Source organism: Oncorhynchus keta, unplaced genomic scaffold (genome assembly GCF_023373465.1).
Source record: "Oncorhynchus keta strain PuntledgeMale-10-30-2019 unplaced genomic scaffold, Oket_V2 Un_contig_8605_pilon_pilon, whole genome shotgun sequence".
NCBI lineage: Eukaryota > Metazoa > Chordata > Actinopteri > Salmoniformes > Salmonidae > Oncorhynchus > Oncorhynchus keta.
Genome location: NW_026290143.1, coordinates 17,183 through 34,642, shown reverse-complemented (window position 1 = coordinate 34,642; position 17,460 = coordinate 17,183).

Below are 17,460 nucleotides of genomic sequence, written 5' to 3'. Positions count from 1 at the left end.
TTACCAGTAAAGTGTCTGTGTTTTGTTCTGTTCAACTGAGTGATGTAGCAGCAGTCCACTGCCTGTCCTCTGGGTGACATTCAAGCCAAACATAAATCCAGATCTTTACGGCACCGCGGGGCGATAAAGCCCACAGCTAATTGGAGATGTCATGAATTACCATAATTAGTTATCGAATATATTACAGTGAATATGGAGAGAGGAAGGAGAAGAGGGAGGAGTGGTTATACTGCTCTGCAACAGACAGGGAGTTACAAGAGAGATAATGCAGCTAAATGTTCCAGAATGTTCCACACATTCTGAGGCTCCCACTTAGAACGCATGTCCAGTACATCGCCTCACTTCCTTCTAAGTAGTATGCTAGTATGGATACTGGAGCAGAGCCAAGGCTTCTTGTCCCAAAAGGCACCATTTGCTCTATATATTTTAGTGCACTATTGTAGTGCACTACTTTTGACTTTAGCCCTATGGGTAGTGCACTATATAGTGAATAGGTTGCCATTGGAACAGAGCCACGAGGGGACTAGGAGCTCTGCTGTGGAGCTGGTGTTTTCACACGTCTCATTTGTAAATGAGAGGGAACATTTGAAGCGGACCATTCTGCAGTCATAAGAGAGCCATCAGATCAGTGGCACTGAGCTGACATCACATCCAGGCAGCATCACATGGGTTGTATGATGGAGCGGTGGTATTCTCTGCTTGGTTTTCCACATTTCCTGACATTTCAGGCATATCATAATAACAACAATTTCCAGGTCATCTCCTCATCTGTGAACCCCTGGCTTTCCCCCCATAGGACACCAAAGCTGATTTAGGATCATTGTTTGTCTTTTAGGTCACAATGAACACCATTAGATGGCCAGGATGGACCTGATCCTAGATCAGCACTCCTACTCTGAGAGGTTTGCCACATAGACCTCTCTAAAATGCAGTAGACAGGGATATGGGGTTAGGCTGCCAAATGCAAGTTAAGCTAAATATTGCCTCTCCCTTTAATGGCGCTAATAAAGTATTTTGTTAATGGACGTGGACTTCACACACACCTCAGCTTTGGACAGCCATAGGCCCAGAATATACAGGCTCTTTTATCACAATGTAGCAAGATATAATGTTTCATAGATAAATGCCACCTTGATATTAATCTTCAAGAGCACTAAAAAGCACTAATGATTCCAGAATATCACTAATTAATACTTGCAACCATAAAATGAAAGTTTTACCAGCCGAATATACAGTTTGAGTCACTGAGGAATGACGGGGAGAGAGAGAGAAGACGAAACAGAAGAAAAACAAAGCTTGGAGAATTCCTTCATCTGTCTTTGGCAAGACACCATTTCAGAGAGGATTCTGGAAGCATCCTGGTGTTAACCCTTGTATCACAAACAATATCCTCCTTGGCCTCCGAGACACGTTTCAGTTTGAAAAATGTGGGTAACTTTCCCAAGAATCCCCAGGTTTTCCAGACATCCTGGGTGAAGGATTCTAAATGTCCTATTTATTCCGTGTTGATTCAGGGAATCTTCTCAACTTAGATTTCTGGAAAACCTGTGAATTTGTAGAACGTTAGCAGAATTGTACAACCCTACACTGGTTCCACCCAGAGAGCCACTGTCCCACAATGAATCCCTCTATTGGGAAGCCCTTCATGTTCCCTGTCTACCTGATGTACCTGTGGTTGGGGAGAGACGTGATCTACACCACAGTGGAGAGGTGCTGAAGTCTTCATAAAGCAGCCAGGTCCTTCCTCTTCTCCTCTGCTCTGGTTATTCAGTCATAGATCAGTGCCTGGTGTCATTGAGGCTTTCTGTCGGGGAAACAGTGTTATTTATGTGCTGCTATCCCCAGGCAGGGCAGGCTTACTGGGGGAAATGGCCCTCTGTCAGGGAAACACAGTGTTATTTATGTGCTGCTATCCCCAGGCAGGGCAGGCTTACTGGGGGAAATGGCCCTCTGTCAGGGAAACACAGTGTTATTTATGTGCTGCTATCCCCAGGCAGGGCAGGCTTACTGGGGGAAATGGCCCTCTGTCAGGGAAACACAGTGTTATTTATGTGCTGCTATCCCCAGGCAGGGCAGGCTTACTGGGGGAAATGGCCCTCTGTCAGGGAAACACAGTGTTATTTATGTGCTGCTATCCCCAGGCAGGACAGGCTTACTGGGGGAAATGGCCCTCTGTCAGGGAAACACAGTGTTATTTATGTGCTGCTATCCCCAGGCAGGGCAGGCTTACTGGGGGAAATGGCCCTCTGTCAGGGAAACACAGTGTTATTTATGTGCTGCTATCCCCAGGCAGGGCAGGCTTACTGGGGGAAATGGCCCTCTGTCAGGGAAACACAGTGTTATTTATGTGCTGCTATCCCCAGGCAGGGCAGGCTTACTGGGGGAAATGGCCCTCTGTCAGGGAAACACAGTGTTATTTATGTGCTGCTATCCCCAGGCAGGACAGGCTTACTGGGGGAAATGGCCCTCTGTCAGGGAAACACAGTGTTATTTATGTGCTGCTATCCCCAGGCAGGGCAGGCTTACTGGGGGAAATGGCCCTCTGTCAGGGAAACACAGTGTTATTTATGTGCTGCTATCCCCAGGCAGGGCAGGCTTACTGGGGGAAATGGCCCTCTGTCAGGGAAACACAGTGTTATTTATGTGCTGCTATCCCCAGGCAGGGCAGGCTTACTGGGGGAAATGGCCCTCTGTCAGGGAAACACAGTGTTATTTATGTGCTGCTATCCCCAGGCAGGACAGGCTTACTGGGGGAAATGGCCCTCTGTCAGGGAAACACAGTGTTATTTATGTGCTGCTATCCCCAGGGCAGGCTTACTGGGGGAAATGGCCCTCTGTCAGGGAAACACAGTGTTATTTATGTGCTGCTATCCCCAGGCAGGGCAGGCTTACTGGGGGAAATGGCCCTCTGTCAGGGAAACACAGTGTTATTTATGTGCTGCTATCCCCAGGCAGGGCAGGCTTACTGGGGGAAATGGCCCTCTGTCAGGAAACACAGTGTTATTTATGTGCTGCTATCCCCAGGCAGGGCAGGCTTACTGGGGGAAATGGCCCTCTGTCAGGGAAACACAGTGTTATTTATGTGCTGCTATCCCCAGGCAGGGCAGGCTTACTGGGGGAAATGGCCCTCTGTCAGGGAAACACAGTGTTATTTATGTGCTGCTATCCCCAGGCAGGGCAGGCTTACTGGGGGAAATGGCCCTCTGTCAGGGAAACACAGTGTTATTTATGTGCTGCTATCCCCAGGCAGGACAGGCTTACTGGGGGAAATGGCCCTCTGTCAGGGAAACACAGTGTTATTTATGTGCTGCTATCCCCAGGCAGGGCAGGCTTACTGGGGGAAATGGCCCTCTGTCAGGGAAACACAGTGTTATTTATGTGCTGCTATCCCCAGGCAGGGCAGGCTTACTGGGGGAAATGGCCCTCTGTCAGGGAAACACAGTGTTATTTATGTGCTGCTATCCCCAGGCAGGGCAGGCTTACTGGGGGAAATGGCCCTCTGTCAGGGAAACACAGTGTTATTTATGTGCTGCTATCCCCAGGCAGGGCAGGCTTACTGGGGGAAATGGCCCTCTGTCAGGGAAACACAGTGTTATTTATGTGCTGCTATCCCCAGGCAGGGCAGGCTTACTGGGGGAAATGGCCCTCTGTCAGGGAAACACAGTGTTATTTATGTGCTGCTATCCCCAGGCAGGACAGGCTTACTGGGGGAAATGGCCCTCTGTCAGGGAAACACAGTGTTATTTATGTGCTGCTATCCCCAGGCAGGGCAGGCTTACTGGGGGAAATGGCCCTCTGTCAGGGAAACACAGTGTTATTTATGTGCTGCTATCCCCAGGCAGGGCAGGCTTACTGGGGGAAATGGCCCTCTGTCAGGGAAACACAGTGTTATTTATGTGCTGCTATCCCCAGGCAGGGCAGGCTTACTGGGGGAAATGGCCCTCTGTCAGGGAAACACAGTGTTATTTATGTGCTGATATCCCCAGGCAGGGCAGGCTTACTGGGGGAAATGGCCCTCTGTCAGGGAAACACAGTGTTATTTATGTGCTGCTATCCCCAGGCAGGACAGGCTTACTGGGGGAAATGGCCCTCTGTCAGGGAAACACAGTGTTATTTATGTGCTGCTATCCCCAGGCAGGGCAGGCTTACTGGGGGAAATGGCCCTCTGTCAGGGAAACACAGTGTTATTTATGTGCTGCTATCCCCAGGCAGGGCAGGCTTACTGGGGGAAATGGCCCTCTGTCGGGGAAACACAGTGTTATTTATGTGCTGCTATCCCCAGGCAGGGCAGGCTTACTGGGGGAAATGGCCCTCTGTCAGGGAAACACAGTGTTATTTATGTGCTGCTATCCCCAGGCAGGGCAGGCTTACTGGGGGAAATGGCCCTCTGTCAGGGAAACACAGTGTTATTTATGTGCTGCTATCCCCAGGCAGGACAGGCTTACTGGGGGAAATGGCCCTCTGTCAGGGAAACACAGTGTTATTTATGTGCTGCTATCCCCAGGCAGGGCAGGCTTACTGGGGGAAATGGCCCTCTGTCAGGGAAACACAGTGTTATTTATGTGCTGCTATCCCCAGGCAGGGCAGGCTTACTGGGGGAAATGGCCCTCTGTCAGGGAAACACAGTGTTATTTATGTGCTGCTATCCCCAGGCAGGGCAGGCTTACTGGGGGAAATGGCCCTCTGTCAGGGAAACACAGTGTTATTTATGTGCTGCTATCCCCAGGCAGGGCAGGCTTACTGGGGGAAATGGCCCTCTGTCAGGGAAACACAGTGTTATTTATGTGCTGCTATCCCCAGGCAGGACAGGCTTACTGGGGGAAATGGCCCTCTGTCAGGGAAACACAGTGTTATTTATGTGCTGCTATCCCCAGGCAGGACAGGCTTACTGGGGGAAATGGCCCTCTGTCAGGGAAACACAGTGTTATTTATGTGCTGCTATCCCCAGGCAGGGCAGGCTTACTGGGGGAAATGGCCCTCTGTCAGGGAAACACAGTGTTATTTATGTGCTGCTATCCCCAGGCAGGGCAGGCTTACTGGGGGAAATGGCCCTCTGTCAGGGAAACACAGTGTTATTTATGTGCTGCTATCCCCAGGCAGGACAGGCTTACTGGGGGAAATGGCCCTCTGTCAGGGAAACACAGTGTTATTTATGTGCTGCTATCCCCAGGCAGGGCAGGCTTACTGGGGAAATGGCCCTCTGTCAGGGAAACACAGTGTTATTTATGTGCTGCTATCCCCAGGCAGGGCAGGCTTACTGGGGGAAATGGCCCTCTGTCAGGGAAACACAGTGTTATTTATGTGCTGCTATCCCCAGGCAGGGCAGGCTTACTGGGGAAATGGCCCTCTGTCAGGGAAACACAGTGTTATTTATGTGCTGCTATCCCCAGGCAGGGCAGGCTTACTGGGGGAAATGGCCCTCTGTCAGGGGAAACACAGTGTTATTTATGTGCTGCTATCCCCAGGCAGGACAGGCTTACTGGGGGAAATGGCCCTCTGTCAGGGAAACACAGTGTTATTTATGTGCTGCTATCCCCAGGCAGGACAGGCTTACTGGGGGAAATGGCCCTCTGTCAGGGAAACACAGTGTTATTTATGTGCTGCTATCCCCAGGCAGGACAGGCTTACTGGGGGAAATGGCCCTCTGTCAGGGAAACACAGTGTTATTTATGTGCTGCTATCCCCAGGCAGGACAGGCTTACTGGGGGAAATGGCCCTCTGTCAGGGAAACACAGTGTTATTTATGTGCTGCTATCCCCAGGCAGGGCAGGCTTACTGGGGGAAATGGCCCTCTGTCAGGGAAACACAGTGTTATTTATGTGCTGCTATCCCCAGGCAGGGCAGGCTTACTGGGGGAAATGGCCCTCTGTCAGGGAAACACAGTGTTATTTATGTGCTGCTATCCCCAGGCAGGACAGGCTTACTGGGGGAAATGGCCCTCTGTCAGCTTTCCATTAAAGCTTCTCCCGTATATACCCACGTTGAAACCTTTAAATCTGGACATAGACATTTTATAAAATGGAAGTCTGTGTTAATTGAGGTCAACTTCCCCAGATGCAGCTCAGGAGGAAGACAAATGGGGCACATCCCAAATTACATCCTATTCCCTATATAATGCACTGCTTTTAACCAGGGGCCATACAGAGAAGTAGTGCATTATATAGGGAGTAGGGTCTCATTTGGGGCGCCGCCTACCTCTGCTGGCTGCTGAGTTGTCCAGAAGACGACTTGGTGAATGTACAGTATAGTTTCATATTAGTGACAGTATGTTTTGATTTGAAACCCAAAATGGACGCCTAGTTGCTATGGTACCTCTGGAGTAGGCCTACATTAGCTGTCTGATGAACACACGGTCCACTACATTGGAAATGTTGTCATAGACTGATCCACTTTGTGATGTCACTTCTACACAGATGACTTTACTACATAAAGACACAGTCTATTTGTCAGGAGGAGAAAGTCAACATAAACTCCTAGAGATGTAGAGAGATTTCTCTCCTGTTCTGCCCAATGGATGTGAATACAGTGCTGTGAGTCAGTGGTACAGTACCATCTGCAGGGCCAGGTGGGGTGTGTGTGTGTGTGTGTGTGTGTGTGTGTGTGTGTGTGTGTGTGTGTGTGTGTGTGTGTGTGTGTGTGTGTGTGTGTGTGTGTGTGTGTGTGTGTGTGTGTGTGTGTGTGTGTGTGTGTGTGTGTGTGTGTGTGTGAGTGAGATGGGTGGTGTTGGTAGTGGCAGGGTAGTAAATCCTCAGCTATTCTCCGAGGCTCGCTGGCGCTGAAAGAGCAGAGGGGTCGTTTGTTTCCACGAGGCCGCACCCACCGCTCCCTGGTGCTATCAGCGTTCACTCGAGCCCGTGCTAATTGGCTGCTGACTGGGAGGGAGCTGCAGGCGGCATCTAGGGAGGAGGTCGTATATCACAGGGAGGAGGGGAAAGGGGGTAGACACATTGAGTTGGATAGAGGGCACAATTAACGTCACAGAAGAAGGCCATTGCAAAGATAGGAGATGAGCTCTCTAGTACATCTCTATGGGGAGATGGACTGGTTGAAATAATACCAAATGGAATGTTGCACCGACTCAATGATGATCCCTGCATTCAGTCTGGTTCAACCATGCTAGTCTTGCACCGCACACCCTGTAAAATACCCCTGTGTCCTGATCCCATCTCCACTCACCCCTGTGTCCTGATCCCATCTCCACTCACCCCTGTGTCCTGATCCCATCTCCACTCACCCCTGTGTCCTGATCCCATCTCCACTCACCCCTGTGTCCTGATCCCATCTCCACTCACCCCTGTGTCCTGATCCCATCTCCACTCACCCCTGTGCCCTGATCCCATCTCCACTCACCCCTGTGTCCTGATCCCATCTCCACTCACCCCTGTGTCCTGATCCCATCTCCACTCACCCCTGTGTCCTGATCCCATCTCCACTCACCCCTGTGTCCTGATCCCATCTCCACTCACCCCTGTGTCCTGATCCCATCTCCACTCACCCCTGTGTCCTGATCCCATCTCCACTCACCCCTGTGTCCTGATCCCATCTCCACTCACCCCTGTGTCCTGATCCCATCTCCACTCACCCCTGTGTCCTGATCCCATCTCCACTCACCCCTGTGTCCTGATCCCATCTCCACTCACCCCTGTGTCCTGATCCCATCTCCACTCACCCCTGTGTCCTGATCCCATCTCCATTCACCCATGTGTCCTGATCCCTTCTCCACTCACCCCTGTGTCCTGATCCCATCTCCACTCACCCCTGTGTCCTGATCCCATCTACACTCACCCCTGTGCCCTGATCCCATCTCCACTCACCACCGTGTCCTGATCCCATCTCCACTCACCCCTGTGTCCTGATCCCATCTCCACTCACCCCTGTGTCCTGATCCCATCTCCACTCACCCCTGTGTCCTGATCCCATCTCCACTCACCCCTGTGTCCTGATCCCATCTCCACTCACCCCTGTGCCCTGATCCCATCTCCACTCACCCCTGTGCCCAAGATCTGGGCTCTCTCCCCTTCCCCTGTCTCTCTATCTCTCTCTCTCTCTCTCTCTCTCTCTCTCTCTCTCTCTCTCTCTCTCTCTCTCTCTCTCTCTCTCTCCTCTCCCCCCTCAGCCAGTGATCCAGTCAGCCAGTCAGTCAGCCAGTGATCCAGTCAGCCAGTCAGCCAGTAAGCCAGCCAGTCAGTCAGTTAGCCAGTGATCCAGTCAGCCAGTGATCCAGTGATGCAGTTAGCCAGTGATCCAGTCAGCCAGTGATCCAGTTAGCCAGTGATCCAGTGATACAGTTAGCCAGTGATCCAGTCAGCCAGTGATCCAGTTAGCCAGTGATCCAGTCAGCCAGTGATCCAGTCAGTCAGTGATCCAGTTACCCAGTGATCCAGTCAGCCAGTGATCCAGTCAGCCAGTGATCCAGTCAGTGATCCAGTCAGCCAGTGATACAGTGATCCAGTCAGCCATTGAACCAGTCAGTGATCCAGTCAGCCAGTGATCCAGTCAGTGATCCAGTCAGCCAGTGATCCAGTTAGTGATCCAGTCAGCCAGTGATCCAGTTAGTGATCCAGTCAGCCAGTGATCCAGTCAGTCAATGATCCAGTCAGCCAGCGATCCAGTCAGCCAGTGATCCAGTCAGTGATCCAGTCAGCTAGTGATCCAGTCAGTGATCCAGTCAGCCAGTGATCCAGTCAGTGATCCAGTCAGCCAGTGATCCAGTGATCTAGTCAGCCATTGAACCAGTCAGTGATCCAGTCAGCCAGTGATCCAGTCAGTGATCCAGTCAGCCAGTGATCCAGTTAGTGATCCAGTCAGCCAGTGATCCAGTTAGTGATCCAGTCAGCCAGTAATCCAGTCAGTGATCCAGTCAGCCAGTGATGCAGCCAGTGATCCAGTCAGTGATCCAGTCAGCCAGTGATCCAGTCAGTCAGTGATCCAGTCAGCCAGTGATCCAGTCAGTCACTGATCCAGTCAGCCAGTGATCCAGTCAGTCACTGATCCAGTCAGCCAGTGATCCAGTCAGTCACTGATCCAGTCAGTCACTGATCCAGTCAGCCAGTGATCCAGTCAGCCAGTGATCCAGTCAGCCAGTGATCCAGTCAGTCACTGATCCAGTCAGTCACTGATCCAGTCAGCCAGTGATCCAGTCAGTCACTGATCCAGTCAGCCAGTGATCCAGTCAGCCAGTGATCCAGTCAGCCAGTGATCCAGTCAGTCAGTGATCCAGTTACCCAGTGATCCAGTCAGCCAGTGATCCAGTCAGCCATTGAACCAGTCAGTGATCCAGTCAGCCAGTGATCCAGTTAGTGATCCAGTCAGCCAGTGATCCAGTTAGTGATCCAGTCAGTCACTGATCCAGTCAGCCAGTGAGCCAGTCAGTCACTGATCCAGTCAGTCACTGATCCAGTCAGCCAGTGATCCAGTCAGCCAGTGATCCAGTCAGTGATCCAGTCAGCCAGTGATCCAGTCAGTGATCCAGTCAGCCAGTGATCCAGTCAGTCACTGATCCAGTCAGCCAGTGATCCAGTCAGCCAGTGATCCAGTCAGTCTGTATGGTGGTAATATGACAACTGCCTGCTAATTTTGAACTCCTGTTTACTATTGGTTCTTCTATTAGAGTGAGTTCAACCTCCTGTTTCATAAACCCCTGGACCCAAACTGTTACAGACCTATATCCATCCTGCCCTGCCTATCTAAGGTCTTCGAAAGCCAAGTCAACAAACAGGTCACTGACCATCTCGAATCCCACCGTACCTTCTCCGCTGTGCAATCTGGTTTCCGAGCCGGTCACGGGTGCACCTCAGCCACGCTCAAGGTACTAAACGATATCATAACCGCATTCGATAAAAGACAGTACTGTGCAGCCGTCTTCATCGACCTTGCCAAGGCTTTCGACTCTGTCAATCACCATATTCTTATCGGCAGACTCAGTAGCCTCGGTTTTTCGGATGACTGCCTTGCCTGGTTCACCAATTACTTTGCAGACAGAGTTCAGTGTGTCAAATCGGAGGGCATGCTGTCCGGTCCTCTGGCAGTCTCTATGGGGGTGCCACAGGGTTCAATCCTCGGGCCGACTCTTTTCTCTGTATATATCAATGATGTTGCTTTTGCTGCGGGCGATTCCCTGATCCACCTCTACGCAGACGACACCATTCTATATACTTCCGGCCCGTCATTGGACACTGTGCTATCTAACCTCCAAACGAGCTTCAATGCCATACAACACTCCTTCCGTGGCCTCCAACTGCTCTTAAACGCTAGTAAAACCAAATGCATGCTTTTCAACCGTTCGCTGCCTGCACCCGCACGCCTGACCAGCATCACCACCCTGGTTGGTTCCGACCTTGAATATGTGGACATCTATAAGTACCTAGGTGTCTGGCTAGACTGTAAAATCTCCTTCCAGACTCATATCAAACATCTCCAATCGAAAATCAAATCAAGAGTCGGCTTTCTATTCCGCAACAAAGCCTCCTTCACTCACGCCGCCAAACTTACCCTAGTAAAACTGACTATCCTACCGATCCTCGACTTCGGCGATGTCATCTACAAAATTGCTTCCAACACTCTACTCAGCAAACTGGATGCAGTTTATCACAGTGTCATCCGTTTTGTCACTAAAGCACCTTATACCACCCACCACTGCGACTTGTATGCTCTAGTCGGCTGGCCCTCGCTACATATTCGTCGCCAGACCCACTGGCTCCAGGTCATCTACAAGTCCATGCTAGGTAAAGCTCCGCCTTATCTCAGTTCACGGGTCACGATGGCAACACCCGTCCGTAGCACGCGCTCCAGCAGTTGTATCTCACTGATCATCCCTAAAGCCAACACCTCATTTGGCCGCCTTTCGTTCCAGTTCTCTGCTGCCTGTGACTGGAACGAATTGCAAAAATCGCTGAATTTGGAGACTTTTATCTCCCTCACCAACTTCAAACATCTGCTATCTGAGCAGCTAACCGATCGCTGCAGCTGTACATAGTCTATCGGTAAATAGCCCACCCATTTTTACCTACCTCATCCCCATACTGTTTTTATTTATTTACTTTTCTGCTCTTTTGCACACCAATATCTCTAACTATACATGACCATCTGATCATTTATCACAATTATTCACATACCTCCTCATGCCTTTTGCACACAAAGTACGGTGCCATGCGAAAGTATTCGGCCCCCTTGAACTTTGCAACCTTTTGCCACATTTCAGGCTTCAAACAAAAAGATATAAAACTGTATTTTTTTGTGAAGAATCAACAACAAGTGGGACACAATCATGAAGTGGAACGACATTTATTGGATATTTCAAACTTTTTTAACAAATCAAAAACTGAAAAATTGGGCGTGCAAAATTATGCCAGCCCCTTTACTTTCAGTGCAGCAAACTCTCTCCAGAAGTTCAGTGAGGATCTCTGAATGATCCAATGTTGACCTAAATGACTAATGATGATAAATACAATCCACCTGTGTGTAATCAAGTCTCCGTATAAATGCACCTGCACTGTGATAGTCTCAGAGTTCCGTTAAAAGCGCAGAGAGCATCATGAAGAACAAGGAACACACCAGGCAGGTCCGAGATACTGTTGTGAAGAAGTTTAAAGCCGGATTTGGATACAAAAAGATTTCCCAAGCTTTAAACATCCCAAGGAGCACTGTGCAAGCGATAATATTGAAATGGAAGGAGTATCAGACCACTGCAAATCTACCAAGACCTGGCCGTCCCTCTAAACTTTCAGCTCATACAAGGAGAAGACTGATCAGAGATGCAGCCAAGAGGCCCATGATCACTGGATGAACTGCAGAGATCTACAGCTGAGGTGGGAGACTCTGTCCATAGGACAACAATCAGTCGTATATTGCACAAATCTGGCCTTTATGGAAGAGTGGCAAGAAGAAAGCCATTTCTTAAAGATATCCATAAAAAGTGTTGTTTAAAGTTTGTCACAAGCCACCTGGGAGACACACCAAACATGTGGAAGAAGGTGCTCTGGTAAGATGAAACCAAAATTGAACTTTTTGGCAACAATGCAAAACGTTATGTTTGGCGTAAAAGCAACACCCTGAACACACCATCCCCACTGTCAAACATGGTGGCAGCATCATGGTTTGAGCCTGCTTTTCTTCAGCAGGGACAGGGAAGATGGTTAAAATTGATGGAGCCAAATACAGGACCATTCTGGAAGAAAACCTGATGGAGTCTGCAAAAGACCTGAGGCTGGGACGGAGATTTGTCTTCCAACAAGACAATGATCCAAAACATAAAGCAAAATCTACAATGGAATGGTTCAAAAATAAACATATCCAGGTGTTTGAATGGCCAAGTCAAAGTCCAGACCTGAATCCAATCGAGAATCTGTGGAAAGAACTGAAAACTGCTGTTCACAAATGCTCTCCATCCAACCTCACTGAGCTAGAGCTGTTTTGCAAGGAGGAATGGGAAAAAATATCAGTCTCTCGATGTGCAAAACTGATAGATACATACCCCAAGCGACTTACAGCTGTAATCGCAGCAAAAGGTGGCGCTACAAAGTATTAACTTAAGGGGGCTGAATAATTTTGCACGCCCAACTTTTCAGTTTTTGATTTGTTAAAAAAGTTTGAAATATCCAATAAATGTCGTTCCACTTCAAGACTGTGTCCCACTTGTTGTTGATTCTTCACAAAAAAATACAGTTTTATATATTTATGTTTGAAGCCTGAAATGTGGCAAAAGGTTGCAAAGTTCAAGGGGCCCAAATAATTTCGCAAGGCACTGTATATAGACTCCCCTTTTTTTTCCTACTGTGTTATTGACTTGTTAACTGTTTACTCCATGTGTAACTCTGTGTTGTCTGTTCATACTGCTTTGCTTTATCTTGGCCAGGTCGCAGTTGCAAATGAGAACTTGTTCTCAACTAGCCTACCTGGTTAAATAAAGGTGAAAAAAAAAATGTACATGGTACCATCTCTGTTATACAATACTGAGAACCTGGTTCACCACGCCATATCAGGTAAATATGGACACACATTTAGCCTGTGTATAAAACATGCTCTGGGACAAAAAACATTCCATGAATGATAATGACATGATTCTAGGATACTCATTACATACGTGTTACATGAGCAGCAGGTGGGGTAATGTGAGTCATTTGTGACTTGGTTGAGGCGCTGGGATGATCAACGACGTGTGCAGCAGACAATCTGAGCCGGTCAGTGGATCTACTGCAGAGGAAGGAGAATTTAAACTCATCATAAATGACTTCTCTTAGCCTCTATTTCACTCTGACACTTTTATGTGATTCTTTTATTTTCTACCTCATTGCAACCGTGAGCCGCCTGCTGATTTCCATTGCTGGCAGTGAGGCGTGGAGGGAGGCCTTGAGAGACAGGACCCTCCACCCCTCCATCTATTCCTCCATCTCTATCCCCCTCGTTCCTGCTCCCTGCCAGCTCTCCACCCATCCATCCCTCCATCCTTCCACTGCCTCATTTCTCCCACCTGTCTTCTGTCCTCCCTGCCAGCTCTGCCTCCCTCCATCCCTCCACCCCACTGTCCATCCATCCCACTATACCTCATCCCTCCATCCCTCCACCCCACTGTCCATCCATCCCACTATACCTCCGCCCCTCATCCCTCCACCCCACTGTCCATCCATCCCACTATACCTCATCCCCTCATCCCTCCACCCCACTGTCCATCCATCCCACTATACCTCATCCCTCCATCCCACTGTCCATCCATCCCACTATACCTCATCCCTCATCCCTCCATCCCTCCACCCCACTGTCCATCCATCCCACTATACCTCCTCCCCTCATCCCTCCACCCCACTGTCCCTCCATCCCACTATACCTCATCCCCTCATCCCTCCACCCCACTGTCCATCCATCCCACTATACCTCATCCCTCCATCCCACTGTCCATCCATCCCACTATACCTCATCCCCTCATCCCTCCACCCCACTGTCCATCCATCCCACTATACCTCACCCCCTCATCCCTCCACCCCACTGTCCATCCATCCCACTATACCTCAGCCCCTCATCCCTCCACCCCACTGTCCGTCCATCCCACTATACCTCAGCGCCTCATCCCTCCACCCCACTGTCCGTCCATCCCACTATACCTCAGCCCCTCATCCCTCCACCCCTCCACCCCACTCTCCATCCATCCCACTATACCTCATCCTTCCATCCCTCCATCCCTCCACCCCACTGTCCGTCCATCCCACTATAACTCAGCCCCTCATCCCTCCACCCCACTGTCCATCCATCCCACTATACCTCATCCCTCCATCCCTCCATCCCTCCATCCCTCCACCCCACTGTCCATCCATCCCACTATACCTCATCCCTCCACCCCTCCACCCCACTGTCCATCCCACTATACCTCAGCCCCTCATCCCTCCATCACACTGTCCATCCCACTATACCTCAGCCCCTCATCCCTCCATCCCTCCTCCCCACTATACCTCATCCCTCCATCCCTCCTCCCCACTGTCCTTCCATCCCACTATACCTCAGCCCCTCATCCCTCCATCCCTCCACCCCACTATACCTCATTCCTCCACCCCACTGTACGTCCATCCCACTATACATCAGCCCCTCATCCCTCCATCCCACTGTCCATCCATCCCACTATACCTCAGCCCCTCATACCTTCACCCCACTGTCCGTCAATCCCACTATACCTCAGACCCTCATCCCTCCATCCCTCCACCCCACTGTCCATCCATCCCACTATACCTCCGCCCCTCATCCCTCCATCCCTCCACCCCACTGTCCATCCATCCCACTATACCTCAGCCCCTCATCCCTCCATCCCTCCACCCCACTGTCCATCCATCCCACTATACCTCCGCCCCTCATCCCTCCATCCCTCCACCCCACTGTCCATCCATCCCACTATACCTCCGCCCCTCATCCCTCCATCCCTCCACCCCACTGTCCATCCATCTCACTATACCTCCGCCACTCATCCCTCCATCCCTCCACCCCACTGTCCATCCATCCCACTATACCTCCGCCCCTCATCCCTCCATCCCTCCACCCCACTGTCCGTCCATCCCACTATACCTCAGATCCTCATCCCTCCATCCCTCCACCCCACTGTCCGTCCATCCCACTATACCTCAGGCCCTCATTACTCCTTTCCTTCCTTCCTCTCTCTTCTCTTAACTGTGTCCACCCAGAGAAGTCCCACTCTCTTCATTCCTAACCTCTAAGAAGACATTAATTAGACTGTCATGATTCACACACAGATGCTGTGACTGACAGGCTGAATGACCCTCTAAGAAAAATGTATTATTTTCAATGAGAGCCTAGGAACCGTGGGTTAACTGCCTTGTTCAGGAGCAGAACGACAGATGTTTTACCTTGTCAGCTCGGGGATTCCATCTTGCAACCTTTTGTTTACTAGTCCAACGCTCTAACCACTAGGCTGCCTGCCACCCCATGTGCATGTAAACACAGAATAAAAGATGCTGCATACCACCCTGCATACCACTGCTGGCTTGCTTCTGAAGCTAAGCGGGGTTGGTCCTGGTCAGTTCCTGGATGGGAGACCAGATGCTGCTGGAAGTGGTGTTGGAGGGCCAGTAGGAGGCACTCTTTCCTCTGGTCTAAAAAGATATCCCAATGCCCCAGTGACTGCCCTGTGTAGGGTGTTGTCTTTCGGGTGAGACGTTAAACGGGTGTCCTGACTCTATGAGGTCATTAAAGATCCCATGGCACTTATAGTTATAGTAGGGGTGTTAACCCCGGTGTCCTGGCTAAATTCCCAATCTGGCCCTTAAAACCATCACGGTCACCTAATAATCCCCAGTTTACAATTGGCTCATTCATCCCCCTCCTCTCCCCTGTAACTATTCCCCAGGTCGTTGCTGCAAATGAGAACATGTTCTCAGTCATCTTACCTGGTAAAATAACGGATAAAAAAAATTTTTTTTTACTAAACCCCATGATGGTAGTGACTGCCCATTACTTCTGATCACTTATTAACCATCATGGATTCACAGTACTTTACTTTAATAAAATATTTCAGTTGTTGTGTATATTACATTTGTTTTATTTGATGACTTTATTATTTCATTCCAAGTCATCTCATATTTATAGAGCTCCTCCCTATGCTGTCTGACAAAATCACTATTTTAGTAGTTCTTCAAAGTATGTAAGGCATACCTGTATGACTGCTGAATACCTGAATACCTGCTGACTACCTGTATGACTGCTGAATACCTGAATACCTGCTGACTACCTGTATGACTGCTGAATACCTGCTGACTACCTGTATGACTGCTGAATACCTGAATACCTGCTGAATACCTGCTGAATACCTGTATGACTGCTGAATACCTGCTGACTACCTGTATGACTGCTGAATACCTGAATACCTGCTGAATACCTGTATGACTCCTGAATACCTGCTGACTACCTGTATGACTGCTGAATACCTGAATACCTGTATGACTGAATACTAATACCTGTATGACTGACTACCTGTATGACTGAATACCTGAATACCTGCTGAATACTGCTGACTACCTGTATGACTGCTGAATACCTGTATGACTGCTGACTACCTGTATGACTGACTACCTGTATGACTACTGACTACCTGTAATACTACCTGTATGACTGACTACCTGTATGACTGCTGAATACCTGAATACCTGCTGAATACCTGCTGAATACCTGTATGACTGCTGAATACCTGCTGACTACCTGTATGACTGCTGAATACCTGAATACCTGCTGAATACCTGTATGACTCCTGAATACCTGCTGACTACCTGTATGACTGCTGAATACCTGAATACCTGCTGACTACCTGTATGACTGCTGAATACCTGCTGACTACCTGTATGACTGCTGAATACCTGAATACCTGCTGAATACCTGCTGAATACCTGTATGACTGCTGAATACCTGCTGACTACCTGTATGACTGCTGACTACCTGTATAACTGCTGAATACCTGAATACCTGCTGACTACCTGTATGACTGCTGACTACCTGTATGACTGCTGACTACCTGTATGACTGCTGACTACCTGTATGACTCCTGAATACCTGCTGACTACCTGTATGACTGCTGACTACCTGTATGACTGCTGACTACCTGTATGACTGCTGAATACCTGTATGACTGCTGAATACCTGTATGACTGCTGACTACCTGAATACCTGTATGACTGACTGACTGCTGACCTGAATACCTGACTGCTGACTACCTGTATGACTGATTGTATGACTGCTGAGATCATGTATTTTCATGTAATGAAACCTCGGTAAGTAACGGCTCTGCTCTCGATTGCACGTTCTTCTGTCTCTTTTAAGTAGCAGGTGTGAAAGAAACACAGATATGTGTGCAATGGGTTATGGTCATTATAGTTTTCTGCACTAAACTATGTAGAATATTGGCCTGTTGGAAACGATCACTATCGCACAGTTCTGATCTGATGTGTCTCTATAGAAACTGTGCAATGTGCA